At 34.7% G+C, this 21,215-nt stretch overlaps 1 pseudogene; it reads right to left on the bottom strand.

The window, feature by feature from the left end:
* Positions 1-476: 476 nt before the first annotated feature.
* On the bottom strand, positions 477-20,657 carry LOC110209227 (nucleolin-like; annotated as a pseudogene).
* Between the last annotated feature and the right edge of the window lie 558 nt (positions 20,658-21,215).

The raw sequence follows: 21,215 nt of genomic DNA on the forward strand, positions 1-21,215 counted from the left end.
TCATTTGATTCCATGTGCCCAGTTCTAATTTTTAAGGAATTGTTTTCTTCAGTGAGTTTTTGTAGCTCCTTTTCTGTTTGGCCAATTTCACTTTGTAAGGAGTTGTTTTCTTCAGTCAATTTTTGTGCTTCCTTATCCAAATTGTTGACTCCTTTTTCTGTGATTCTCTTGCATAATTCTAATTTCTTTTCCCAGTTTTTCTTCCACTTCTGCTTCTACTTCTACATTTTCAACTCTTCCAGGAAGGCTTTTTGGGCTTCAGATCAATTCATACTTCTCTTTAAGGCTTCACATGTTGGTGTTTCAATGTTGTCATCTTTTGCATTTCTGTTTTGATCTTTCCCATCGCCATAATAGCTTTCTATGGCGAGGGCTCTTTGTTCTCATTTCCCAGCCTATTTAGTGACTTATAAAGTTGAGCTCCAACCTTCCTGGGCCAGGGGCCAGGGGTCTTGTCACTGGCTTACTGTTCTGGTTCACTTGTTGTGCTGGAGGTTCTGGGGGTGGTGGCTTGATTGTTGCCCTGGGATTGCCAGGTCACTTGCATCAAATCTCAGGACTGGCAGCTCACCTGTTGTGTCCAGGCTGGAGGCCTCACAGCTATTCCCCTGTGCTGCTGCCTGCTGAGCTGGGTTGCTGATCTCTGCTGGGGATAAGGGCCTGCCATTGGCTTGTGTGGACACCATTAGGTAAAATAGATCTTTCTTGCAGTCCTTCTTGGTCTGGAAAGTTGTTTCACCTTGTCTTTTTGTGGATTTTCTTGTTCTAGAATTAATTTTGAGGCTTGATTTACAGTTATTTTGAGGAAAAATGGGGAGAGCTCAGGAAACTTCCTGGCTTTTCTCTGCCATCTTGGCTCTCAATACAAAGGTTTCTACTACGAATGTCTTCTTGATGAAATTTTTGATGTATTCTTACATCAAATTATCTTTTGTTTCTGTCAGTTCATCTGAGCTGAAGTTGTGACTACTTGGCAGGCTTCTCTCAATTTCTCTCTCAACTGAGAAATGTACTGAGTTTGGCTATTCATATCAACACCTTTATCAGGAACTCCAAAACATTTCAATAAGCTGGCATGACTCTTGCTGAAACATGAGTAAGCATGGTATTCAACCATCATTTCTGATGAAATGTGTGTAATAGATATGAAGCATGTTAACTGCACAGAATTTTTGTTCTGGTCTTAAAGTTTCCAATAACATGTTCAAAAGTATGTAGTTGAAAATTTTAGAATGTGGGTCTTCTTTGGGTAATAAATTATAGTTCCAGATTTTTAAAGCCTGCAAAAACCAACATTTGTTTAAGTAATTTGCTTTCAAAGTCTCTGCTTTGTTCAGAGTCAGTCCTGTCAGGGAATACTTATGCTGGAAAAATAGCTTTCCTACCATAGCCAGCTGTGGATGCTTTCTTGTTTTTTTTTTGCATATACTTGCACATACCTAGAGAAATTATTTTTCATCACCAAGATAAAGCTTATATTTTTACTGTTGTCTTTAGAGATTAAAAATCAATGCAGACAAGTTCCAAATGCTTACTGGTTCTTATATGATCCAGTGTATGGCACAAGTTGGCAATGCTTTTCTTTGTATACTTTAGGCAAATATTTCACATTATTATTAATCTCTAAAGCCATCTTGGGCCGATCAAATCTGTTTGTTACCATTTTGGGGGTCCCTCTCAACACATATGTTCAAAGTCATCTTGGCTACAGAGTAAGGTATAGAGCATAACTCTGGGTAGCACCAACTACTTCCTGGTTTCCTTACTTAGTGTATATAATCTCCTTATTGCAAACGTCATTTTTGCAAAGATTGCAAAGCTCAGTCACAGTACAACATGGCATTCCATTGCACAGCTCCAATTTCTATCATGGTCTGAATAGCAAATTGACTTTGTAATAACTGGAACTTAGGATTTTAGCTTCAATTCCTTGCTTTTTGGCTTGTTGACTTATCCTTAAACTAAATCATTTCTCCTAGTCTCTCATGAACCGTTTATTCATAATTATTCTTATCTTCAGATAAAGAAGGTTGCTTTAAGGTTTATTCATCTATTTGGCACGGTGACTGATGGAAGTCCAAATCTCTTCGCTCTATTTCTACTTGATGATAGTTTAGCACTTTGAGTATCTCATAGAGCTTTCACAATTTCTCTATGTACTGCTACAGATTTGATATCTTTTATCATTTGGGAAAAGACAGCTGTGTCCACATTAGGCTTCCCAGGCCGGGAGTATTCTGAAGTCATAAATGCTACCAGTTTTTGGCTTGCAGAATTTAACTTGGCACTGGTCAAAATAGATTGTTAGTCAATACTTAGAAATTTGTTCCATATGTATAGTCTTTGAAATTCTGAAATAACTGACAAGTTAATAAGTCTCACTATCAATCAAGCCTCTCCTAGTGAATGAGGTCTAGTGATAATCACTCTCTTGGTACAGGACATCTCTCAAACCACTGTGGATAGCAAAAGGCTTATTTGGGTCTGCATATGCCAACACTAGTACATGTATAAGGCAGCCAATCAAGTCTCTGAAAGCTTTTCCACATTTGTCTTTCTGTCAATCTCCAAAGGCTTTTATGTATTTTAATATAATGCTGATTCTTTTGCCATTTGGGATCTGAGTCTTTTCAGTTATATATGCATTCATACGTAAGCAAAATCTTTCAATAATTTTCATCATAAAGGTTTTTTTTTCAAAAAATCAATGTCATCTGTTTCTTAAATCCTCATAGTTACTTAAGTATCCCAACTACTTCCATTTTCAGAGAGCCATCTTATATTATAAAAAGTATTTTTAAAAGGAAAAAAAATCCACACAACTGAACAATAGATAGAAAAGGTCTGAAAATATGTGCAATGTGTAATACCTGTGTACATCTCATTTTCTTTTTTTTTCTTTTTTCTTTTTGGTGAGGCGATCAAAGTTAAGTGACTTGCCCAGGGTCACACAGCTAATAAGTGTCAAGTGTCTGAGGCCGGATTTGAACTCAGGTACTCCTGACTTCAAGGCTGGAGCACTATTTACTGCACCACCTAGCTGTCCCTGTATTTCTCATTTTCAAAAAGGGTTAAATTGGTTGTATCATCTCATATCTCTTTAAGTAAAGACTGATCTTTATATTCACTTTTGATTCTCTGGTCATTCTTTCATTTACATTATTGTGGTTATTGTATATGCTGTTTTCTTGTCTTTGCTTTCTTCACTTTGCATTAGTTCATGTCAATGGTCATCTACTTTGTTTTCAATTCTTCTTTGCTATCACAAAAATTAATATATAAATATTTGGTGTATATGTGGACTTTCTTCTTACCAATGGGTTTCTTGGGGAATAAGTTTAGAACGGAGTCCCTGGTTCAAAGGGTGTAAACATTTTAGTCACTTTATTTACAAAATTCTATTATTCGCAAATTTCACAGCTCCACCAACAATAGTGTGACTATTATCCCACAAACACTCCAACATAGGATATTACCATTTTTGTCATCTTTGTCAATTTTCAGAGAGTGACAAAAATCTCAAAGTTATTTTGATTTTCCTTTCCTTATTAGTGATTTGAATCATAATTTCATGTATTTGTGAATATTTAGTAATTTTTTTGAGAAGAGTTGAAGAGACTGTACATATACTTTGACTATTTATCTATTGGGGAATGGTTTTCTCTCTCTCTCTCTCTCTCTCTCTCTCTCTCTCTCTCTCTCTCTCTCTCTTTCTCTCTCTCTCTTTCTTTCTCTCTATCTCCCTTTCTCTCTGCCAGAAGATACTGTGCTGAGTGCCAAGGATACAAAAAGAGGCAAAAGACAGTCCCTTCCCTCAAAGAGTTTACAATCTAATGGGGGAGGTGACATGTAAATAAATATATACAAAACAAGCCATATGCAAATAAATAGAAAATAATTTTCAAAAGGGAAAGCCCTGGAATTAAGAAAGGAGAGATTTTAAGAAGGTAGAATTTTAGTTGTGAATTAAAAGAAGACAGAGAGGTCAGTAGTCAGAGAGGAAAAGGGAACAGACATGGGGGACAGTCAGAGAAAATGCCTGAAGTTGAGAGATGAAATATCTTGTTCATTAGAACAACCAGGTTCCAACTAGTTCTAACAGTCCAATGAGTATTGGTGGGCCTGGACACAACAGAGACATAATATTAACTTTCTAGTAGGTACCAATAATGTCTTTAGGGAAGCTCAAACTCAACCTGATATAATGTATCAGAGGGCATGGAGATTATTTAATCTCTCAATCCATCATGCCTAAATCCTGCCATAGATTTTAGAATTTTTTTTTAAATGTCTTTAATAAAATGATTGGAAAATGATAGTAACTTGAGAAACACCCTCTAGATGTGAATTTAATTCCACATTTTTGGTCTTTACCATTAACTCAACATGGTGTCCTATGAGCCCAGCTGTGATATACACCTAAGAAACTGATGAAGAGGTTTGTGTGATTGGCCTCATGATCCTTTCCTCAATCCACTTAAATTTCTCAAAACTCAATTAGAGATTTTGTATAGAAAATTGCAGAAAAAAAAAGGCAACTACTTGCCTGCACTCTCCCCTAAATTCTTCCAAATATCATTAAGTAATGCCTTGAAACAATTCTAGAGGGACAATACCCACAAAAGGACAGAATAAAACAATTTTGCAGCCCAAGACAACTTAGAAGATCAGAGGAAAGGTCTATTGCACCAGGATGAGAGTGGAGCACAGTCTGGCACAGGCTGCATCAGCACAGGCTGAGCCCCAGCAAAATAGGAGCAGACCTTGTGGGGACCACTAAATCAGTGTCATTCCCTCCAAACATGCAACACAATTATCATATAAACTTCCTTTTCCTTCCTTTTTTCTTTTTTCCCCCTTCTCCTCACATACCCAAGACATGGCTACCACCAGACACAAGTAGAGACAAATACAAGCAAACCATTTCACACAAACCTCCATTCATCAGTTCCTTCTCTGGATGCAGATAGCATCCCTCCTTATACATCCTGCATGGTAAGCCTGGATATTTACTGTAGCCAAAATGGCCTACTCACTCAATGTTGTTCCCAATATAACACTGCTGTCGCTGTACACAATGTTCTCCTGGTTCCACTCATCCTGCTCTTCACTGCTTCATGCAAGTCTCTCCACATTCCTCCAAGATGATTGAGCTCATCATTTCTCACAGCACAATCATACACCACAACCTGTTTAGACGTTCCCCAATTGATGGACATCTCTACAGTTTCCAGTTCTTTGCCACTACAAGACAGCTGCTACAAACATTTTAGAATCGTCTTTGGAATTAGATCTAGAATTGGTATTGCTGGTCAAAGGGTGTAGGCAGTTTAATAACTCTTTGGGTATAATTCCATATTGCTCTCCAAAATGGTTGGATCAGTTCATAATTCCACCAACAATAAATTAATGTCTCAATTTCTCCATATCCCCTATAACATTTGTTGCTTTCCCTTTTAATCATTTTAGCCAATCTGGTAGGTGTAAAGTGATACCACAAGGCTGTTTTAATTTCTTCAATTAATAATGATGTAGAGCATTTTTATATGACTGTAAATTGTTTTGCTTTCTTCATTGGAAAACTGCTTATTCATATGATTTGACAATTTATCAATTGGGGAATGACTTGTATTTTTACAGATTTGACTAAGTTCTTTATATATTGGAGATATGAGACCTTTATATGAGAAATATATAAATTCCTCCCCTCCCCCCAATTTTCTGCTTTCCTTCTGATCTTGGTGATATTTGTTTATTTGTACAAAAGTCTTTTAATTTAATATAATTGAAATCATCCATTTCACACCTACCATTGCTCTGTCTCTTGTTTATTCATAAATTATTTGCCTATCTGATAGATATAATAAGTATTATGTTCCATGTTGTTCTGACTATCTTGTAATAGCTCTCTTTATATCTAGGTCACATAAGTCCTTATCTTGGTAAATGGTGTAAGGTATTGGTCTATGCTCAGTGTCTGCCATATTGCCTTCCAGTTTTTCCAACATTTTTTAAATAAATAATCAATTCTCATCCCCAAATCTTAAGTTTTTACACTTGTTAAATACAAGGTTTTTATATTTATTTGCTGCTATAAATTGTATGTCTATCTGTTCCATTTATCTACTTTTCTATTTCTTAGCTAGTAGCAGATAATTTTGATAATTACTGCCTTATAATATAGTTTGAGATCTGGTATTGCAAAACTTCCTTCTTTTACATTTTTTATTGGGTCTTTTAATATTCTTGATTTTTTGTTCTTCCAAATGAATTTTGTTATTATTTTTCTAATTCAGTAAAATAGTTTTTGAGTAATTTAATTGGGATGGTGTTGAATATATAAATTAGTTTAGTTAAAAATGGTAATTTTTATTATATTGACCCTTCCCATGAACAATCACTGTTTCTCCAATTATTAATCTGATTTTATTTGTGTAAAATTTTTAAAAATGATTTTGTTCATATAGATCCAGGTATTTTATACTGTCTAGAGTTATTTTAGATGGGGTATCTTTTACTATCTCTTCTTGCAGTGTTTGTGATATATAGGAATACTGATGTTTATGCAGATTTACTTTCTATCCTACTATTTTGCTAAAAGTTTTAATTGTTTCGACTAACTTTTTAGTTGAGTCTTTGGGATTTTCCAAGAATATCATCATATCATCTCCAAAAAGAGATAGTTTTACTACCTCATTCACTTTTTGGATTTCTTCTATTTTTTCTTCTTCTCTTATTGCTATTGCTAGGATTTCCAATACTATATTGAATAATATGGTGACAACAGACATCCTTGTTTCATATCTGATCTTATTGGGAAGGCTTCTAGCTTATCCCCTTTACAAATAGTGCTTGCTGATGGTTTTAGATAAATGCTTTTTATCAACTTAAGAAAAAATCCATGTATTCCTGTACTTTGAAGTGTTTTTAATAGAAATGAGTATTGCACTTTATCAAAAGCTTTTACTGCATCTATGGATATAATCATGTAATTTTGTTTCCTTTTATCATGGATATAATCAATTATGTTAATAGTTTTTCTTATGTTAAACCATCCTTGCATTCTTCGTATAGATCCCACTTGATCATAATGAATAATAATGCGACTTTCTAAATAAAACATGCCATCAACAAAGTTCAATGTGGCATTGAGACAAACATATTCTTTAGCAACACCATTTAGATGTTATATACCTTTTAAGTTAGTTAATGTCTTATTTTCCCGTTTGTTGATGTTTCTATTTTATTTATTGAAAACTAAAAACTGGGCCTTTCTTTTCTTATCCAGTCCATCCCTCTGTTTCATTCTATTGGATTGTTTAATTCAATCATATAAAGTTATTAGTCAGGTTTATATTTTCTTTCATTTGTCTGTGTTTTTTTTTCTGAATTAAGATTTGTTGATATCTTTCTCTAAAGACAATATTTTGTCTCTTCTATTATTTTGATCAATCTACTTTAAGCCAAATTTATTCCACAGGTTCTCTTCCTTTACTTCATATTTGTCATCCCTTTCACTAGTGTTGAAGTTTCATTTAACCAATTGTATCCCTTTTCTTTCTTGTTTTTATCTAGCTATCTTTACCCCCATTTCTTTGCTGTCACCTAAATAGTCAAGGAAATCCCACTTCTACTCATTCCCTTTAACTTGTTTGCTACTTTTAAAATTTAATTTCTTTGATTTTTTTTCTAAAACAAGATTTCTTTCCACCATTCCATCATTGCTTATATTCCCTTTCTGTGTAGCCTAGACTTTTATTCTTTGATTCATAGCCCTTGTTATTATTTATAACGTTTTTTAGTCTTTGTAGTTCTCTTGCATGATCAACAACTTTTAGGAAAAAAAATCTTAATGATCCTTTTGTTATTTTATTATTGTTAGTATTATTTTAACCTACCTTACTTTTAAATTTTATTTTAACTTTTTAAACTTCACTTATTTTAACTTCATTTTTCTAGTTTTTTCATTTCATTTCTGGGGTAATTAATTTTATTTTCTAAGACTCTTTGTTGGTTTTATTTGTTTACTTTTCTTGTATTTCTGTTGCCTGAGGTATTTATAAAGTAAATAATCAACTTACTTTGTTGTTTTTGCTAGTGTTAGAGGAATGTTTCAAATACCATTGTTTTATTGCATTTCCAACTTTTTTTTCCATCATTTTCAGATTTTTAGAGTATATCACTTTGAGTTATATTCTGAGCCCCTTTGCTCTTTGGAGCATATTATTCCATTCCATTCTGCAGTCTGGAGCTTGTACATGTTATGTTAGTCAAATTTTCTTTCAAGCATAATAGAAGGTCTTTTTCCTGATTGCTAGAAGCATTTGTTATTTGATGAAGCATATGTTATTTGACATTGAAATTGTTAAATTTAATCAGTGTAATATTTTTAAGAGTTAATTAACAATTTATTTTTGTTTTTCTGGAAGCAATCTGTGGATCTCTTTTTTACTGTGCTCAGAAGTTCTGGGTGGTTTTATTATTATTTCTTGCATTACGGTGGTTAGTTCTTTTGACTTGTCATATTCTTCTGAGGGAATTGGAATTCTTTTTTTTCTTTTTCTTTTTATTTGTTTTGCTAGGCAATTGGGGTTAAGTGACTTGCCCAGGGTCATACAGCTAGTAGGTGTCAAGTGTCTGAGGCCAGATTTGAACTCAGATCCTCCTGACTCCACAGCCAGAGCTCTATCATGCCACCTAGGTGGGACTGGGGACTGCAGTTCTTATATTGCCTTTACATGTTCTGTCTTCAAGGTCAATATGTTTTACTTGTGTAAATATTATGTTTTTCTTATTTTATTTTATTTTATTTTATTTTGCTTTTTTGCTTCTCTTTTGGATTCCTGATTGGTTATTCTCTGTTTTAGTTATTTTGGTGAGACTCACTCAAATATTTTTTTGATGAAAATTTGGATTCAATATTTTCTATTCTGCCATTTATTTTTGCTGTATGGGCTTTTATGATTCTTATTTCTCTATTGAAACATTTGCAATATCTTGCTATGGTTCCTTTCTGGAGAATCTATGGATCTTTCTGCCTCATCAGGTATTGATTAACTTTTGATTTGCTTTAAAATATTTATTTAGAGACTTTGGATTCATTTAAGTGTCCTAGAGGTCATCTTTTATTCTCTGATTATGTTTTCCCTGTTAGTTTATCTGCTTTTGGTCAAAACTTTTAACTGCCTCTCATTGGCCTCTTTATATATTTTTCTCTCTCACACTATTTGACTCTTCCTTTGGTGGTGGTTCCTGGGGCCTGAATCTTAAAGCTCTTTTGGCTCTCTTCCAGACTAGGGACTCCACATTTTACAAGCCTCAATCTCAGTCTCTGGGGAAGAGAACTGGCCTCAGCTGGATATTGTTCTCTTTTTCTTTAAGCCTCATGGAGCCACCCTCTGTTCCTTAGTTCTCTGGCTGGGTTGAGTACTTCTAAAGCATAGTGCTTATGCTCTCCTGGTAGAGAAGGTTTCTGCTTTCCTGTATGTCTTCCCCTTCAGGAGGGTGAGGGAAGGGTAAAGATGAGTTCTGTTGTTTGTTGTCACAGAATATTTGAGGGAAGGCAGGAGTAGGAAGGTATGCTGATAGAGACTACTGTAGCAGCAAAGGAATTGCCTAAGAGTAGAAAAAAGACAAAGTAACTTAGAAGAGAGGACTTTAGTGTTTGAGGGAAGCAGGCAAAGCCTAGTGTATACAATGATGGCTGAGTTGGGCCTTAAAGGAACAAAGGGACTCTATGAAACTGAGGTAAGGAAAGGTATTCCAGGTATGTGGGACGATGAACGCAAAGACACATATATGGTAGATGGAGTGTTGTGAGTGATGAAAATAAGAAGTTAGGCCTGTCTGGCTTATTTCAGAATGAGAATAGGGAATAATGTCCAGTGAGGCTGGGGCAGCCCAGTTGGAGCAGGTTGTGAAGGCCTTTAAAAGCTAAACAGATGAGTTTATACTTTATCCAATAGTTAATAAGCATGTATGTATCTATACACATCGTGTAGATAAATATATAAACTATGTGTGTATATAATCTATATGTTAATATATTTGAAAAGATTTCTGTGAGACATATCAAATAACATTTAAACTCAGTAAACTGCTAATCTTGGAAAAAATAGCATTGCATTCAATTATCTCATTTTAAAGTTTTTTTTAAAGAAAATTTAAAAGCTTTTTTTAGAAGAACATTTTTAAGAACTTTAAAAAAATAACATTTTTAATGTTCCTTTTTAATTTAGGTTGAATTATCTTTAGTTGGTTCTCAAAATTGGACACTCTTTCTCTCTGTGTGTACAGTCCTATGGCACAAAAGACTTTAGTATTAATTTGTATGTTATATGTCTGATGAAATTGCAGTAAAAATGTTTCATTTTTTGTCATTTCCATTGTCATAGAATCTTATAGAAAGAAGGTTTGGTACTCACCTTGTGATGCTCTATTAGTCAAAATACTTTTTTGGCTATATATTCAAATGGATTGTAGAGGTTATTAACTTGTCCTTGGTACAAAGATTTATTTTTCTAGGGCAAATGTCTTAATAAATTCTATGTTTGACAGTTTTATTGCACACTGTAAATTGACTATCCTGTCACATTTTTATGACAGCCATCACTAACTCATTGGATCTTTATTACTTTTCAATCCTTTATATACCTTGAATAATCTTTTTTAATGATTAGCAAGTCCATTTTAGCACATACTTAAAAAATAACTTGTTTCTACAGGTGTTTTTATGTTGCTTTTTTATATGGTTCTGTCAGTAAATGTTAATTTTAAGTCTCTTTATAATTAGAGTCAGCCAGTTTGAATCTGTGTGTTTGTCCCCTCTCTTTCACCATGATATTATGTTTTTGCACAGCTGAATGACTTTGGTGACCTAATATAGTTTCACTCCTGTGAGAATTTATTTAAATTACTATTGAATTTCTTTTGCAAGAGATGCTTTATCATTTGACTCATTGGTCAAGTGCCCAATTACATAGTTTTTTTTAAAAAAGTGCTTTATGTGAAAACAATCACATTTAATATTATATCCATTTATCAGTGGATATAAGTTCTAATGTTCTCTAGCTTAGAACATTTTAAATTCACTACACATAGTGAATACAGGATTTATTTATCTCTTTGAGAGTTCATTAAGCATGCTTCGTATTTAGTGAGGAAATACAACACCTTATTTTCTCAAAATTAAAATTGTGAAATGTAATGCTATTTTAACCTATTCTGTTCAGTAAATTAGTAGCAATTATAAATTTCCCCAGTTTCTAACCTTTTTCAACTCTGGATCACCAAAAATAGGTAATACTGGCATGATATCCAATACCCTGACCACTGAACATACAGAAATATTTTAGTGTAATAAGTATTATCATTAATATTAATAGTAATGATAATAATAATTAACATGTTTATGATGCTTACTATATGTCAGGCACTATGCTAAGCACTTCATAATTATTATCTCATCTGATCCTCACAACATCCCTGGGAGATAAGTGCTATTATTATTGCCATTTTTCAGATGAGAAAATTCACTTAGAAGGGTAAATGACTTGCCCAGGGTCAGATAGCTAGTAAGGGTCTGGGACTGATTTTGAGCTCAGGTCTTCCTGACTTCATGCCCAGCACTCTATGTTCTGCACCACTTAGCTGCTTCATAGGTCATCAAATCACACAGATCCCATTTCTTTACTATATATAAAATATTTGATTACTAAAATAAACCCAAAGTTGGATACTGACAACTTTTGCTTCACAAAAACTTTGGAGTCAGTTTTCACACTTTAAAAATCAGAGTAAAGATTTACCGCATTAGAGGTAGATCAAAGTGTAGGAGTCAATGATATACATAGGAAAGATTAAATTAAATGGGAAAAATATGCATGAATTAAAAATATTTACACATTACTTGTAGTGATATTCTTAAAATCAGTACTTTTAAGGTATTTGGCAGGGGGGGAAGGTTGGTACCTATTCCATATTCTGTATTCCACTGTTATGAAGTTCTTAGTAATTTAGTTGAAATAAATTCAACAAACAATTTTTAAACTTTTATTATATGAAAGACACTGTAAGATATAATGAAACAAAATTCAATTAAGTGTAATTTGACAAAAAGGGAACAATAAAGTTTGTCACAACCTTCCTGGCCCTAAATTTCCTCATCTGAACAATGAGAGTCTTGGAATAGAAGGGCTCTGAAGTTTCTTCTGACTCTACATTATATATTCCTTTGATCATATCACCTTGGTTCGTTTGAATCCTGGCTCACTCACTTAGATGTGTGATGTGAAGAAAATCACTTAATTTCTTTGGGCTTCATTTTCCACATACATAAAAAAAGAGGGTGGCCTAGAAAACCTTTAAAGTCTCTTCCAGGTGTCAATTTACAGTTGTACAGACACAATTACTTAATATGTGAGCAGCAAAGTATGGAGATACAATGATTAAAAATGAAACCGCTCCTTGCTCTGAAAAATCTTATGTTCAGCAGGGCCTGTAATGTACAATCAGATATTTAAAAGTATCTGTGATATTGTTTATGTGGATATTTTCTCCACTGATGCCCATCCATGCATGACAACAATGTGAAAACAACTATCCCCCCAAAAAAAAGCCTCAAAGAAAAATGCTAATTGGAACCAAGTCCAACAAGAATTCCTAGAAGAATTCAAGAAAGAGTGGTAGATAAAAAATTGGGAAAACAAATGAGAGATATATAGGCAGAGCCAAGACACAAAGAAAAGGCAGGGACTCACCTGAGCTCTCCCCTAAATCCCTCCATACACCTTTAAATAACATATATAAACAAATTCTAGAGTACTAGAATAAAAAAAAATAACAATGATGGAGTGAAATAACTTTCTAGCCCAAGACAACATAGAAGATTTGCAGGACGTATAAGGGACTAAATAAAATTAAATTGTATGGGAACTATGTAAACTATATAAGAACTCTAGGAGGAATTAAAGTATAATTTTCTAATTCCATTTGCATTTTTTTGCCTTTTTTTGAAATATGGCTAATATAGAATTATGTTTCTCATGATTTTACATGTATAATTGATATCATATAGCTTGCCTTCTCAGTGAGTGGGATAGGGTAGGGGTGCAGGATGAGAACTCAAAATTTGAAAAGAAAAGAATGTTTAAAATAAATAACTAATACATCAAAAATCTCTAAATTATTGTGCATCTAAAATATATTTATTGATATACATTGTCTCCCACAATAGAATATAGGACTCTGAGAGAAAGGATTATTTAATTTTTGTGTTTTTATACTGAGAACCTTTTATACAAATAAAGTCAGGTTTAAATAATTGGAGTAATATTTACTGTAGGTAAAACCAATAAAATAAAAAATGACAATCCCAAGTAAATTACTAAAAAATTATCTTACTGAGTTAGAAAAATAACAAAAAAAGTTCATTTGAAAGAACGAAAGGTCAGGAATTTCAAAGAAACCAGGGGAAAAAAGATGTAAAGGAAGGAGATTCAGCAGTACCGAACTTAAACAGTATTTGAAGGTGCAAGCATTGTTGAATTACAAAATGGATAATTTCAATTACCTTAAATTAAAAATTTCTTGTATAAATAAAACCATTGTAGTCAAGAATGTAGAAAATTGGGGAAAATGTTCATAGATAATGTCTAAGATGAGAGGTTGTTGTGTTGGAATACTGCTGTGTTGTATGAAATGGGAGGTGGCAGATTTGGAAAAACATTTTTAGAAAAAAAAAGATTTGTACCTATGAAGGAAGATGCTATTTACCTGCAGAGAAAAAGATGACAAGTGGAAATATACATGGCATGATCTTTACATATATGTGTATGAGTGTCTATGTGTATGTATGTATATGTATATACATCCATATTTAATAGTAATCTTCTTTTGGGAGGAGAAAAAAATGAATAAAAAAGTGCACAAAAGAAAGCCTACAAGAAAGCAAAGAAAATCTAGGTAGCTTTGAAAACAAAGTGTAATATTTATTATAAAGGTTTTCTTGAAATGGAAAATTATTTTATATTGAATCATCTTTTATATTCTGCTGTATACACAGAAATATTATTTCTTTTCTTTTCTTGTATTTAAATTTAAAATGAATAAAAAATTTACAAAAAAAGAAAAATTGGAAATAAATAACTTATTCCTAATGAATGAGTAGGTCAAAGAAAAACATTTAGATATAATAAAAAATTGTACTAACGATGGTGACCAGGAGACTACATACCAAAATATGCTGGATTCAGCCAAAGTTGTACATAAGGAAAAATTTTACGTCTCTAAAAGCTTATGTCAATAAAAGAGAGAAAGAGCAGGTCAATGGATTGGGTGTGAAAATAAAAAAAAAACTAGAAAAAATGACAAATTAAAACTAATTAAATAAAAAAAGAGAAATCCAGAAAATCTAAGGAGAGATTAATAAAATTAAAAGTAAAAAAAATTGAACTAATTATATTAGGAGTTATTTTTATGAATGAAATCAAATAAGCATTTGGCTAATTTGATTTAAAAAGAAAGAAACTCAAATTGTGTGTCAGAAATGAAACTATCATAAATTAGAAGTTATTTAACTGCAAATAAAGACTAAGGAATATTTTGCTTAAACCAAGACTTCTGGTTGATAGTAGCTGCATGCAAATATTTGAAGGGATGTTATATAAAATTAGTCACTAACGTGTATATTTCTCAAGAGAATAATTTGGACAAATGGGTAGATATTACAGGTGGTCAGGTAGCATGACTTTAAAATAAGCAGAAATTTTCTAACTAAAGCTGTGATAGAATGGAATGGGCCATTTTGAGATAGTGAGCTCCTTCCTTGAGGAATTCAAACATATGTTAATCAGTTAATAAACATATATTGAGAGTCTACTATGTGCCAGGTACTGCATTAAGTGCTCAGGATACAAAAAAAGAGGCAAAAGAAGTTCCTGACCTCAAAGAGCTGAGAATCTAATTGGAGCTAAATAAACAAATATATATACAAATGAGGTATATACAGGGAAAATGGGAAATAATTAATAGAATGGATTGCTAGAATTTAGAGAGGCTAGGTAAGATCAGATTTTAGCTTGGACTTGAAAGAAAGCCTATATAATAAATACTGTGTGTTGTGTTGTGAGCTGCCCATCTTTTCTTTGCTTCCTTGTTAGTTTTTTTTTGTTCTCTGCTGTTTTTTTTACCTTGTTCTTTTTCTTCCTCCCTTCCCTTCCCCCACCCCACTGAATTAAGCATGGATATATTTATGTATAGATATAGATATGTAGATACACACATATACATATATATATATACATACACACTTTACTTATATATATAATATACTTTCCCTAATATATTCTACTTCTGATCTTTGTTTTTGTGTGTGTGTGTGTGTGTGTGTGTGTATCTCTTATTTTTTATCCCTCCTAACTCCTCTACTTTACTTCTACCTGCTACCTTGTCCTCCAATTACTTAACCTACCCCCCTCCAAGGATCCCTCCCTTGTCCTCCCATTTCCATTAATCTAAATACCCTTCTATGTATCTTTTAACCCATTCCCTCACCCTTCCCTCTAGAGATCCTTCCCTTATCCTCTCCCCTCTAAAGTTCTAAAGAAAGAATTTTGGTGTTTGGTAATGTATCTTGCTAGGTGATCATCAGAATTTTCCTAAGACAATTCAAATAGAAGCAATTCAGTTTCCTGGCATGACACTAGTAGACTGTCCAGGTTTAATAGGCATACAATAATGAGGTTGTCACAGTGGATCTGTAGACTTTCAGTTTGGGAGGTAGCCTAATTCCTCTTTTCTCCCATACTTTCCTTTGAAGATTTCCAAACACTAAGATGGCTCTGGCAATGTGTGAGTCAACCTCATCATCTATGTGGATATTTCTGTTGTTTTTATTTTATTTTATTTTGTGATTTTGGCTAGGCAATGGGGTTAATTGACTTGCCCAAAGTCACACAGCTAGTAAGTGTTAAGTGTCTGAGGCCACATTTGAACTCAGGTCCTCATGGCTCCAGGTCTGGTGCTCTATCCACTGTGCCACCTAGTTGCCCCCTATGTGGACATTTCTGGAAGAATACTGCCAAGATAAGTGAACTTATTCACTGTATTCAAAATTTCTCCATTTGCTGTTCCACATACAGATGGTGTGCTGGTTGGTGGAGAACCTCTGTTTTCTTGGTGTTAATCATTAGGCTAAAATTAGCAGCAGAGAATTGATGCATATTTTGTTGCATCTTAGCTTCAGAGGCTGCATTAAGTGCATAATCATCTGTGAACAAAAAAATCATGCATCAATTCTCCCTCCACTTTAGTCTTGGCAAGTGACAATGACAATCGTAGCACTGATGAGTACCCCAAATAACAAACACTAGGACCATTATATTTTAGTCACCATGGGGTGTGTCTAGCAAATTAAACAGACACTTCCTCATATGTATGACATAAATATTCATTGGTGTAAAGGTAAGCCTGACTAGAAAGGACCCATTTTTTCAGAGAATATGAAATTTCCTCTTTCTAGTATAAAGCCATTTGTACATTTAAAGAGCTATCAAGCTCAAAAGTGTGTGATGGAAGGGTAGCCATTTGGTTGACTGTTGTCCATGCTCAGAGAGGACTAAAATTACATCACCATGTCTAGGTCAAGGTGTAGTGTGTCTAACAGTGGCTGATCAGACCAATCTCAGCCTCCAAGCTTTACCACAGGAAAGGAACAAAAAATAGTTTATAAGAACATTTGGAGTGGAGATGTCTCAAAATCTGCACATCTTATATTTCTTTTGAGCTGCTGCAATTCTGCTTTGCTCATATAGAGCATAGCACCTTCTTTGATATGGGCATACCATGGTGGGTTGTCCTGTGCCAACGTCTCCCATGTCTCACAATTGATTCCAAATTTCTTCAGAGAGACCTTGAAAATGTCCTGGTATCACTTTTTCAGAACTCCATGTGAGTTCTTGCTTTGTGTGAGTTCTCTATAAAATCTTCTTTTAGGAGAACATACATTTGACATTTGAACAACATGGCCAGCCCATCAGAGTTACACTATCTGCAATAGAGTTTGAATACTTGGCAATTCAGCCTAACTGATGAAGAACATGTGCAGATGTTCTCTAGCTGATTACTGCTGGCTTACTATATGGTGGTGAAAAGATTCTTAATTGGTGTTTGAGCCAGAATTGAGTGGGAATACAAAATGTAATATGCAAACAGATGAAATTTCTCTCTTTGGTGTTTTTCAAGTAGGAAGAGGAAATGCTGTGAGCCTTCATGTGGAGGGAGAAAATTGCAGGCATAAGGAACAGCCAGAAAAAATATCTGGAGGTAAGAGATAGAGTGTCTTTATCCAGGAGGCCAATGTCATTGGATCAAAGAGTATGCAACAGAGAGTAAAGTGTAAAAAGACTGGAGAGGTCATGAGAGACATTGAGACAGGTACTATTGGAGATGCCTTATCTTCCCACTGGGTCACCATGTGTCTCTGAACATATGGTACTTTTTTCCTTCTGTTCCTGCTGTATCTACTCTTTTCTGATCTTAAGTAAGTAAGCATCAAAATTGAAACAGAACATATTACCATACTGTGAGTTTCGGAAAAGTCAGAAGAGCATTATGGGTCCATTAACTAGAATTCATAATAGAGACTGGAAGTTGCTGCAGCCAAGAATGGTCAACTCTGAATAAGCCATAGAGAGTGACCTGCTTCACCTTGTATAGCTGTCTTGCAATCAAAAGAGTAACTTCTCATGAGATATGCCACACCAGGAAAATAATCAAATATTACTAAAATGGAAAAGTCCTTCATCTCATCCTCTAAGCCTCAACCAAATTTAGAGAAACTTTTTATTTTTAATGTCTTACTGAATTCATTTATAAGACAAACTTTTTTAATGGCCTCATGATTTATTTTTTCTAGACCAACTTCTTCATTTTATTTTTAATTATTTACTTTTTTTAACTTTAAAAAATGAGTTTTGAATTTGCTCCCTCCCTCCTGCCCCTTCCCCACCCAATAAGAAGGCAAGGAATGTGACATCAATTATTCTTTGAAATCATGAAAAACATACTTTCATATTAGCCATACTCCATAAGAAAACCAAATAAGTAGCAATAAACATAAAGAAAGTGAAAACGTATGCTTTGATTTTATTCAGAGTTAATCAAATCTCTTTCTGGAGGTGGATGGAATTTTTTATTATAGGTCCTTTGAAATTATTTTGGATCATTGTAGCTATCTTTTGGATCAGAGTAGCTAAGTCTTTCACATTTGATCATTCTTACAATATTACTGTTATTGCTCCTAAAAGTCTTCCTAAGTTTTTTTTTTGTGAAACCATCCTACTTTGTCATTTCTTATAGCAATATATTGCTCTATTGCAATCATATAATACAACTCATTCAGCCATTCCCCAATGATGGGCAGCCCTTCTGTTTCTAATTCTTTTTTTTTGTTAGGCAATTGGGGTTAAGTGACTTGCCTAGGGTCACAGAGCTAGTAAGTGTCAAGTGTTTGGTCTGAAGCTGATTTTGAACTCAGGTCCTCCTGACTTCAGGGCTGGTGCTCTGTCCACTGTGCCACCTAACTGTACCCAGTTTCTAATTCTTTACCATTACAAAAGAACTGTTATAACTATTTTTGTACATGTACATCCTTTTCCCTTTTCTTTCATCTCCCTGAGATATAAATGTAGCAGCAGTATTGCTGAGTCGAAGGGTATGCACAGTTTTATAACCCTTTGGGCATCATTCCAAATTTTTTTCCAGAATAGTTGGATCAATTCATAACTCCATCAACAATGCATTAATTTACCTTGTTTTCCCCACATCTCTTCTAGCACTGATCAGTCCAGAGTTATTGTTTCTATCAATCTCCCCATCTTCCATGGCCTCTTTTGCCATTTTCACATTTTCTTCTGAAGTTGAAGTCCACAAAACCAAACCTTCAGGTGATCCTGTTTCCCTATCTGTGACAATCCTGGCACCTACAGAGCCATGAAATGCATCTTTGATATTTATTCTGTCATCTTTGGACAGACCTTTGATGAATAGAATTTTGTGGGACTGGCTCCTTGGTGCTGCATTAGCTGTGTTCTGTCACTTTAGATTCAGCCAGATGCTCTACCTTCAATTTCTGTGTTGTTACTAGAATTCAAAGCTTTTTTTCACATTTTCCACAGAGGTGAATTCAATGAATATGTACCATTTGGGTCAGTCTTAGTTATTCTGGGGCAAGCTGATGGATATCACCTTCACAAACAGTTTCTGTAGACTTTCTTCCATGGTGCTGCAGGAGAGGTTATCTAGCACTGGTGTCTTTTAGTCTGTTGGTTTACTGTTGTTCCCGCTCCAGAAATTATTTTTTCCACCTCTCTTGTCCTTTACTTTTTTCCCCTGTGTAGTCCAGAATGAGTGCTTGACAATCATTTGTGGTCACCTCTTTCTCTTCCAAGGCCTTGGCAAATCTACCTTTGTTTTAAATTCAATGTAGGCAATTCCTTCAGATGTCTCATCCTTGGTGCAGACCAGTCTGAACTCAATAGCGTCTTTAAACACTTCTTTGAGCTCCTCTTGAGTAGCTCTATAAGATAGATACTTGATGAACAACATCCTTGCTTCTATTCATATTCACTTTGGGTTTTTCCAGCTTCATTTCAGAGGCGAACACTTTGGTGCCACTGAGTTTCAGAACCTTTTCCAAGTCTTCAGTGGATTCCGAGTCCAGGTAGCCAAACTTCAACAATGGACATCCACAATGATCAGGTTCTTTTTTTTCAAAGATGTCTGTGATTCTAGTTTTTAGCTCAGAAGTGATTTTTTTGAAATTCAGATTACCAACAAAGAAATTGAAATTTGGAAATGCTTCAGTTTCCAGTTTATGTTTCTTGGCTTCAGGGGATTTCTGTTTGCTCATTTCCTTTTTTTCCTCTTTCCTGGTGCTTTTTGGATGGGCACCTCCTCTTCCTTTTCTTCCTCCTCCCCATTTTTCTCCTTTTTCTCCTCTTGTACTCATCTTTATATTTCTCCTCATTTCCTCAGAGCTTTCCCAGTTGTTCCATGGGCAGAAGCTGCCTTCCCTTTGAAAGCGTGACATAGATTCTTCTTCAGAGTCATCCTTATCTTCAACCTCATAACTATATTTATCCTCCTCATACTCAGAGGTTTGTTTGGCTGGAGCTGCTTTAATGTTTGTGGCTTTGGTTGGCTCAATTTAAATTCTACATCCTCCTCATCTTCACTGTCCTTGTCTTTGGATTCACTGCCCTCTTTCTTGGCATTCTTCTTAGTTTGTTTTTGCTCTTTCATCAGGAGAGGAACTGCTGCTTTAGCTGGAGTGGCTCCCTTCTTGCCTGGTGTGATGACAGCTTTGACTAGGGTAGCTATTTTCTTGGCAGGGGACACAGGGGTCTTCTTACCAGGAGTCATGCCTGCTTTCTGTAAGGTATGATGGCAAGAGTGGCTTTTTTTGGCTAGGGGTACCATCATTGCTGGTATAGTCATAGCCTTCTTGACCATCTTCTGAGGGAAAATAATCTCTTCTGCACCACATTTTTTTCATCTGCTGACATGTCTTCATCCTTACTGCCATCTATATCCTTCGTGGGGGGAGCCATTTTCTTTTGCTCACTTTGATTTCTAGCAGTCTCCCTAAGCTTCACCATAGTGGCTGCAAATGACTAGGAAGTGCAGGGTACAGATCCATTGGCAGAGACATAGGCAACATTGGTGGTGGAGAGCACAGTCTGTCCCTGAGGAGTCCTTTGCTGATTAAGATCAAAACAAAAGACTGAACCTGCTCTCTTGGCACAACTACATCTTTAAGCAGAAATTTTTATTATTGAAGTTGTGTACTTCTTTTTCCATTTAGCCAATTCTTCCTTTTAAGGAGTTATTTTCATCAGTTAAGTTTTGTACCATTCCCTCCCCTCCCCCACCAATTTGGCCTATTATATATTTTAAAGTGCTATTGTGGAGACTTTTGGGAGCCAAGATGGTGGAGTAAGCAAGGAATCACCGTAACTCTTTCATATTTACCTCCAAACAACAGTAAAAATAGCACACTGAAATAAATGGGTGAAACAATATCTTAGCAGAAGGAACTTAGAAGGTTGGCAGGAAATGTCTGTCTCACTCAGGTAGAAGGGGAGAACACTCTAGGGCAGGAAACATTCGAGCAAGCCAGCAGCAAGTCTTGCCTCAGCAAACTAGGGGGAGATCCT

The sequence above is a fragment of the Phascolarctos cinereus genome, unplaced genomic scaffold (genome assembly GCF_003287225.1).
Source record: "Phascolarctos cinereus isolate Bilbo 61053 unplaced genomic scaffold, phaCin_HiC Scaffold_7;HRSCAF=346, whole genome shotgun sequence".
NCBI classification, from domain to species: Eukaryota; Metazoa; Chordata; class Mammalia; order Diprotodontia; family Phascolarctidae; genus Phascolarctos; species Phascolarctos cinereus.